This window comes from Elephantulus edwardii, unplaced genomic scaffold (genome assembly GCF_000299155.1).
Source record: "Elephantulus edwardii isolate Elephantulus edwardi_28Jun2011 unplaced genomic scaffold, EleEdw1.0 scaffold00018, whole genome shotgun sequence".
Taxonomy (NCBI): Eukaryota; Metazoa; Chordata; class Mammalia; order Macroscelidea; family Macroscelididae; genus Elephantulus; species Elephantulus edwardii.
Window position 1 is genome coordinate 16881984 of NW_006399768.1, and position 9339 is coordinate 16891322.

General features: G+C 38.1%; 1 pseudogene; it reads right to left on the reverse strand.

Moving 5' to 3' along the window:
• Nucleotides 1-2373: 2373 nt before the first annotated feature.
• On the reverse strand, nucleotides 2374-3465 carry LOC102855421 (annotated as a pseudogene).
• Nucleotides 3466-9339: the final 5874 nt, after the last annotated feature.

Sequence of the window (9339 nt, forward strand, 5' to 3'; positions counted from 1 at the left end):
CTGTAAGCAAAGTCTCCATAAACATGGGTGTGCATATATCTGCTTGGGTGGCAGTTATGGTTTCTCTAGGGTATATTCCCAGTAGTGTAATTGCTGGGTAAAATTGTATTTCTATTTCCAACTTTTGAAGAAAGTCTCATACTGCCTTCCATAGTGATTGGACCACTGTACACTTCCACCATCAGTGAATAAGGGTTCCAGTTTCTCCACAACCTTACCAGCATTTATTGTTTGCCACTTTGTTGAATTTTGCTGTTCTTACTGGGGTTAGATGATATCTCATAGTTGTTTTGATTTGCATCTCTTTTAGATCTAGGGATTTTGAGCACTTCTTCATGTGCTTGTTTGAAAGGCTGTAAATCTCAAAGGAAGAAGATTGCTGCATCTTTTAGATTGGTTGGTATGTTCAAAGAGCATACGAGTGCTTAACCACTGCACCACCAAGGATCATGGATGTCTCAGGTTGTTGTTGCTATTAGGTGCCATCAGGTCAATTATGACTCACACAGACCCTATAAACAACATCTAAACCCTGCCCTATCCTACACCCTTTTTACACTCTCTCTCATGCTCAAGTCCACTTTGGTCATCACTGCATTAATCCATCTTGTTGAGAGTCTTCCTCTCTTTTACCCATTCTCTCCTTTTCCCAGCATAATGTCTCCACCTCAGGTCTGGAGCACATCCAAATAATTGATAAAGTTTCATCATCCTTACCTCTAAGGAGTATGCTGGTTGAATTTCTCTTAAGACTGATTTATTTGTTCTTTTCTGATGGCTTATGAAATATTAAATATTCTTCTCCAACAACACAATACAAAGACGTCAATTCTTCTTTGATATCTCAGATTTCTCAAATATATCCTATCCAAACCTACACTTTTGAAGCTCCTTAAATTAGCTTCTCCTCATCACAACAAGTGAAATAATACATCCAAATATCAATACAAATCAGGTACTCAGAAGTTATTCTTTTAGGAGTTAGCATCATTTTAATTCCTCTGCAAATCACATTTGAGTGTGCAATTTCTAACTTCAAAGTATATCATCCATATAACCAATCTCATATTTACAGACACCATCTCAGTCTATGCCATTTCTTGCTTAATATTCTGAAATACCCTCCACATTTTTCTTTCTGCTTTGATCACAGTTCCTCCTCCCTGCCCTGACCTGGCTTAGTATTCTTTGTGAAAACTCAACATCATATTGAGTTTCTAAACTGCTAAATTTCTTTCTTGCCTTCTTACTACTCTGGAAACAATGTCCACTTTGCTAGCCTAGTCCACACTTTACCTTTTTGTCGCTCACTGTTCCTCTTCTTGTTCTAATCTCATTGCATTAAAGTATGTGTGAAGTAGGTCTAGTCTGAATCCAAGTCTTTAAATTATACTTTTCCCTGTTTCTGGGATATGTTTTCCTTTTCCCTTTATATGCCTTAAAGGATCTGATTTCTTGTTCTTGGGTTTGCAAGTCATCATCACCTTAACGGCATCTAACAACAACAATGATCTGTAAGGTATCCACATATGTCAGATTTAATGAATCCTAGATTAATCTGGAATAAATTTATAATGCATATAAAAGTATATAATTGCTAAATTAATGTTTCTTTTTGGATGACAGATTACAATAACTGTAGGCCTTTGAACATGAGGTGTACACTGATTTTTAACAGGGTTTATTCAACCCAGGAGGAAAGCAAGTTTCCTAGGCTAGTGATTTAACATCACGTAGTTTGTATTGAGAGCTCACTTGCAATATGTCTTCTGGGTAGCAGCTGTGACTGTGGTGTGCAGGGGCAACTGCGGTTCATATTTCTGTCTCTATACTTGTCACTATCTTTGTTGCTGCTGAATGATGGCCACTTATATTATTACATGCTACATGTTCCTGCCATCACCTAGCAGTAAATAGCATATGATTTCTTGCTTACAGTTGTATTTTAACTCTATACTTTAATTAAAATTATTTTCTCTTCTAACACATTGTATGTTTCTTTTAGGTATTATAATTTTAGACATCTAATAATGCTTTTGATGAGGATATAAATGGAGAGGGTGATGATGATGTTACTGTTAGTGATGATGAAAGATGAAAAATATCTTAGATTCTCTGTCCTGTCAATCTTGGATACAAAGGAGTTTAAATGGCTAATTAACATTTGTCCAATTAAATAAGATCCACATTATTGTTTAGTCTATTAAAGGTATTTCTTTTCCTTTTACAAAAGGCAGGGTATGTTTAAGAAATGGTTAAGTCATTCAGTTGCCTGATTCAATGTGACTCAAGACCTCAAAGAAACTATCTTTTCCTTTACTCTAAGTCCCAAGGTTGGAGCCTAGAGTGGCAGGAATGCTTCTTAGGGCCTGTTCACAGGTTTACAAGTTTCTCATTGAGGGCAATCTGTGACTGTGAGATTAGCCAAGTAGGTTACCATCAGCAGGTCAGTTGATATTGCTGTTGAGCATGGTCTCAAAGTTATCAGGAGCAATTTCAGGTACTTGGTTGACCAGACTCATCAAGAAGTGGCCCACAGTATTGTCAGCTGCTCACACTTTTCCAGACAGCACATCTTCTGCATACTGCAATACTGTGCTTGGGGCATCCTGGATATGGGCTGATGCTCCTCCAACCTGCTGCAAATCACCTGAGAGTCCAATCACCAGGTTGGGACTAAAACAGGTCTTTATAATGAGGTCAACTCCAATGCGTTTGGTGTTATAATATGAGTATCTCACCGTCCAAGGTATGAACATCACTCCCATGGTCCTTCCAGAGACACCCATTAAAGTGCTGACATGGGCCTTGATGCCCATGCGGCCATTCTGGAGGCTGGTGTTCACAGTGAGATGAATGTGGTTGGGGGCCTCCCGGCTATAGTACTCATGAATCAGTACAGAATGCTCTGTGATGTCGTGGCCTGTAGCGTACCAGCCTAGGATGAGTTCATTTGGAGAGACTTTCTTGTGTAACTCATACATGTTCTTAGCAAATTCCACGTCAACAGCCACCTCATCTGCAGACTCATTGTGAGGCACTGAAAAGCAATCTGTAACTTCCACTGAGTGCTTGTTGACAGTTCCCAGCAAAGTCCGGATAACTAGGGCAGCGCCCTCATTGCGTCGCTCATAGCCATCCACGATGGAGGCTAAAATGACTGGGTCCAGACGGACTTCCCGGCCGCCAAGGAAGGGCCCAGAGAGAGCCGGGCCGGGCGGCGGTGGCGCCGGGGTCTGCGCCCAGGGCTTGCGCTGCAGTCGAGGTCTGGCCCGAGCCTGCGGGCATAGTCGCTGGGGCGTTGGGGTCCGAGCGTAAGGCAGGAGCTGGAGCCGGGGCCGAGGAGGGGGCAGGAGTTTGAGCTGGAGCCGGAGCTGGGGCTGAGTTTGGAACAGGAGCTGCAGCCACAGCCAGTGCTGGGACTGGGGTGGCAGCAGTACTCGTGGGTGGATTCGGCTTGGCCATCTTGTCCAAAGAGGAGGCCAAAGAGCTATTAAAGAGATCTGAACATATTTGATTTTCAAATATTGAGATTTCTTCAATTAGCAGATTGATCTTTAAGGAATATGGTTATTTATTTAAAAGCAACAGCAATTAAAAATTCTTAATAGCCAACGAGTCAGAACAGATGAATAGATAATCATCCAGTGGTTTTTCAGAGGCTACAAATGCACAAAGGAAGATGGCTCACCTTTTACCTGTAAAGCAGGCGATGGATTCAAACTGTCAGCCTTTGGATTGATAGGGCACTGAGCAACCAGACCTCCCTATATATTAAAATTTCTCTTAAATCGGTTGCTATCAAATCCATAGTGATTCACAGTGACCCCATTAGACAGCGTAGAACACCACCAGAGAGCCTCTAGGGCTCATCTTTATGGAAGGAAGTTTTCAGGACTTTTTCCCACAGAGCAGTTGGTAGGTATAAACTGTCAACCCTTTGGCACTAAGAGTTTAAATATCATAGCACCAGAGATCCTCTAATTTCAAAGAGATCATTCAGAAAGAGATGGGAGAAACTCCCTACAAACCAGTAAGAATGGTTGTCTCAAGGTGATTCTAAATATTGGAGACTCTATGTTTGTCAGATAAATTGTGGAGCTCAGGCTTTACATCCAAGATGCCTCTAGGTTAACTCAAATTCTCATCCGTTTAATGAACAGCCCAAATCTTAACATTTTGCTCCAGGGAGAGACTATTCCCCCAAAAAATATGTTGCTTTGTCTAGACCAGATCACTTATTTTCAACATCAATTTATTATGTATAACGTAAATTATGCACACCCATGTTTATCGTGGCTTTGTTCACAATAGCAAGGAGCTGAAAACCACCTAAGTGCCCTAAGTGTTGTATATTCGCACAATGGAATACTACGCTGCATTGAAAAACAAGGAACTCATGCAATATTATTCAAAATGGGTGACCCTGGAGGACATTATGCTGAGTGAAGTATCTCAGTCACAAAAGAAAAATACTGCCTGGTACCACTGTTGTAAAACAGGACTGACCTCTGAGTTGGGGGGAGACTGAGTTCAATAATGTATACTGCATTGAAACAGAGGAGGGAGAAAACTTTAAAAGGGATATGTGATTAGGTATTTTTGTCAAGACAGGAGTCCAGAGCGAAGGCTGCATAGTGGAGTGTTCCTGGGGGAAGGTTTGTAAAACAGTGAAAGAATTTTTCTTTTACTTTTCCAGGAGGGTAGTGTACCGGTGGGGGGGAGGGTAGGAAGGGGAGAAAAGTACAATGAATGAATGGAAATCCAATGTCTCTGTAAATTTTCATTGAAATTAACTAAAATGTCAGTAGTCTGAACAATATGAAAGGCTTTGTGGGAGACAAGACTTGAAGTAGAAATGAATTTATATATTTAAACAGAAGCAGCAACAGTAACAACCCTCAGTAAATTAGGAAGACTAGATGAAAAGCAGCTATTTTGACTAGAGTAAAATATTAATCCATGTTGTTTTTATGTGCAGTAGACTACAACATATAAAAACTCTGTGGACGATGGCTCTGAACCTTACCAACCTCATCCTGTGCCAACCTCACCATCTCTGACACAACTGACCCTGTTGCCACAATCGCTGTGTCTCTTGCACTACCTTTCACCTTTCTAAGCGTGATGTCCTTCCCCAAAGACTGACCCCTTCTGACAACATGTCCTAAGTTTGTGAGACAATTTCACCATCCTTGCTTCCAAGGAGCACCCTGTTTCCCTTTTTCCAGGTTAGACACATTTGTTCTCTTGGCAGTCTGTGATATGTTTGATATCTTCTCCAGCCCAACTCAAAGACTTTGGTTCTTCTATAATAATCCAAATCAATTAGCTCATCCTAATTCTATGGTAACTCAATGGCAAATAACAACAACAAAATACACAATTCATGTTTACAAAGCATTTTGATTTTCAACTGATATTTTTAAGAAAGGTATTCAGCCTATATAAAAAAAACACCCAAAAAACTACCAAAAAAGACATAAAAACCACCACTGCCCATTAAGTCATTTTTGATTTCTAGAAACCCAAGGATTGGGTTTTTGAGGCTATGAATTACACAGAAGGAGATAGTACATTTTCCTCATATGCTGCCTCTGGTTGATTTTTAACCACAGGTTATGTGTAGTCTAAACAGTAAAACTCTCTATAGACTACATCACCACATCACCTCTTAAACAATATGGTGATAATAAAGCTAAAAATAATAAAAAGGAACTTGAAATTTCATATATCCCATATTTTGAAGTAAAAACATATATGTTAGCATGAAATAGGAGAATAAGATATTTGAGATATTGTGAAGGATGGAATATTCCATAATAATTTTCAATGGTTCTGTCCTTACTTCACTGGATATTTTGAAGATTCCCACAAAATATTAATTCCCCAGATTCTCTCCTTTCCCTGCTTCACATCTGCATTGTGAAGCTTAGTCAGAAACTGACATGTGTGTGTAGCTAAAGAGTATCTACCTTTTCTATCTAAGAGTAAATGAAACTTTGGTCCTGAAATTATAATTTTTCAGCTATATTTATAATTATATTAGGAAGAAATGAAAGGTAGTTGCAATTTTTCATGTTGAATATTAGAAAGTCAGTTTGGAATTTGTTAGAAACCCTTAATCTTTCTTTAGTAGAAACCAAGATCTCTGCTCACATCTATATATTGATAACCTTGTTGTGTTGTGGCTGGTGGACCATAGTCAGTTGACCTTCTGCTGGGATTTCAGAGGTGGTTAATGACATGGGAGGAGGTTGCTCATCTTTTCGTGGTCCAGCTGGTAAACTTGAACCAAGTGTCTTTGGGATTGCAGAGCAGCTGATTGCCAGTAGGCCAGCTAATAATTTTTTGTCCCCTTAATCATCTTTCCCAACAGGAATTTAAAAAGAATTTTTTTTAAAAAAAAACAACCCTTTGATATCTGAAGAGTCACAAAACTACAGACTTAGGTTTCTATTTCAGAAAGATATTTTCTAGGAAAGTTTCTTTTTCTCTGTTCTCAAGATGCCATTAGACAAACTGTTGCATATCTAGCTGCCTACACAGTATTAACCATCTGAAAGTATGATAAAAACTTTTAATGAGTCCAAGCAACCATTAGGATATTTTGTCTACATGGTAAGTCCAAACATCTGTCCATTTGAACATATGAATGTTTCTAAAATATCCTGAGAATTAATTCAGTTTTTACAATTTTGACAAGTGTATGTTTTTCCAAACTCACATTGTCAGACTTATCAGATATTATTTTTCCCCTGTCACTTCTTATTTTTAATGGTTTTTAAGATTTCACATTGATTCTCATTTATTTGGCTTAATTGCTGATTTAAGTAAAAGTTTTTAACTAACTTGATAAAATATATAGTTATTAGACTCACTTTATATGTTGTTACATGCTCTTGAGGCACCTGAAACTCACAGTGACCCTATGTACAACAATTCTGAAGCTTACCCTATCCCAAGCCAATCTCACTAACTCTGACACAACTACTCCCTATATCTCAGTTACTGTGTCAAACCATCTCATCTGAGGTCTTCGTCTCCTGCACTGTTCCACATGCTACTGAGAATAAAGTCTTTCTCCTTGGATTGGTCCCTCATGGCCACATGCCCAAAGTATGTGAGATGGAACTCCAAAATGCTAGCCTCCAAAGAGAAACTTAGTTTCATCCTCTACAAGAGGATGTTCTTCTGGCAGTCCATGGAGTGTTCAATACTCTTCTCTAGAACCACAATTCAAAGGCATCTATTCTTCTATCATCCTTAGTCATTGTCCAGTTCTCTGCTGCATAGCAAGTAATTGTGAAGACCATACCCCAGGATCAGGTACACCTTAGTTGCTAGACTGACATCATTGCTTCTCAATATTCTGCAGAATATATAGTACTATTTTACTATAGTATAGTACTATAATGCAGTATAGTACTATACTACTTGGTAGTATGTAGTAGTATACTTTACATCATATAGAAGTGTATTTTTCAAACATAATATCTGTTATTATTTTGGATTATTGAAATGGAACCGATTTACAGTTGATTCTTCAGTGAGTTTTCAGAGGCACATACAGGAAGGGATTGCTCATATTTCTCATATGGAGCAACTGATTGATTCAAACTGTGTGCTTTTTTTTGTTCCTTTGTTGTTGTTTTCTGCATAATTTCTTACTACCAAGCCACCAGCATCACATTAGGTATCTTTTATTATCTGAAATAGAAAATAAGTTCTTTCTATATATTGAATTCAAATGTTATTTATGTAACATACTATTGTTGTTAGGTGTTGGCAAGACAACTGTAACTCATAACAACCCTCTGTATGAGACAAAAAAATCCTGCCCAATTTTATGCTATTCTTACAATATGCCATATTATATAATAGTTAGTTACATATATCACTATACACAAAATTTTATTTATTTATATACATGTATATCTGTAATAGTTCTATAGTAACTCATTCTACTGCTTCCTTATTTAGAATGTACATTATGCATATTTTTCATTCATTTTACATACATTCCCCTCTTTTGTTACTGTTATTGTTATTGCTATTGTTATTGTTGTTGTTATTGTTAAGTGCCATTGAACTGACTGCATCTCATAGTGACCCTATGAACAACTTGAATTTGAAACTTGCCTTATCCTGTTCCATATTTATTATCTCTGATATATTTGAGGTCATTGTTTCAATAACTGTGTCACTTCATCTTACTGAGGGTCTTCATCTTTCTCTGACTTTTACTCTACCTTTTCTATCACGGTAACTTTTTCAAATCCATATTTAATTTACCTTGATCGCATATGACAAACTAGAGCTGCACCATGGTGTTTCCTAGGCTGCAATTTTCACAGGAAAAGATAAGCCTTTTCCCTACAGAACCTCTGTATGAGTTCTTACTGTCAGCCTTTTTGTGATACCAATTGAAGGCTTAACCATTGACTATGAAGGATTTTAGTTTGCTAGTTAGTGCAGGTGACTTGGTGGCACATAGCAACAGCAACAACAGTGCAGGGTATAGAATTACTAATAGTCCAGGATAACAATGCACTCCATGCCATATACCATGTACTACACTATTGCATTTAAGTTAAGGCAGAGACATGTGTAGAATTTGCTTAACAAAGTATTTGAAAAGAATAAGAATTAAATATATGGCATTATCAAAGCTATATGTATGTTGAGAGTTTAATACTAAGTAATATTTGCAGGAGACAATTCATCTCTAGTTAAATTTCCAAGAGTTTCACTATTTTTGAAAGGACAAGCTTCTGACCTATGCCAACCCTCTGGTGAACATACTAGTAACTGGAACAGTCAATAATTAAGAACATCAAATACTCAGTCTCATCATGACCCCACGAGGGTTCTTATTTTCACTTTGAGAAGTTCTCTCACATACGCCATCTAGGAAAGCTTTTCTCTTCTGGAACTTACCCTGATTATATAATTTAAAAGTGAAAGAACAGTCTATAGTAGCTATTAAAACCGAGTCCAAAGTTAGCCAACCATTCTGATTTCCCTAGTACTGACTTTTACTGATAAAACTACGAAAGCTTCAGACAGACCAGAACATATGGTCATACAAGTTGAAAAAAATTCTGTTGCTGAAATTTGCAATAATTTGATCATTACAGTAGATTCTTTTCTGGTTTTGTTTTTGCTGTCGTTTTCCTTAGGATTTCTGTCAGTGTTCTGTTGTTGTTGTTATGTGCCATTGAGTCATTTGTGACTCATAGCAACCCTATGTGCAACAGCCCTAAACCCTGCTCTATCCTGTGCCAATCGCACTGCCTCTGACACACCCATCCCGATTACCCCAGTCACTGAATCAAT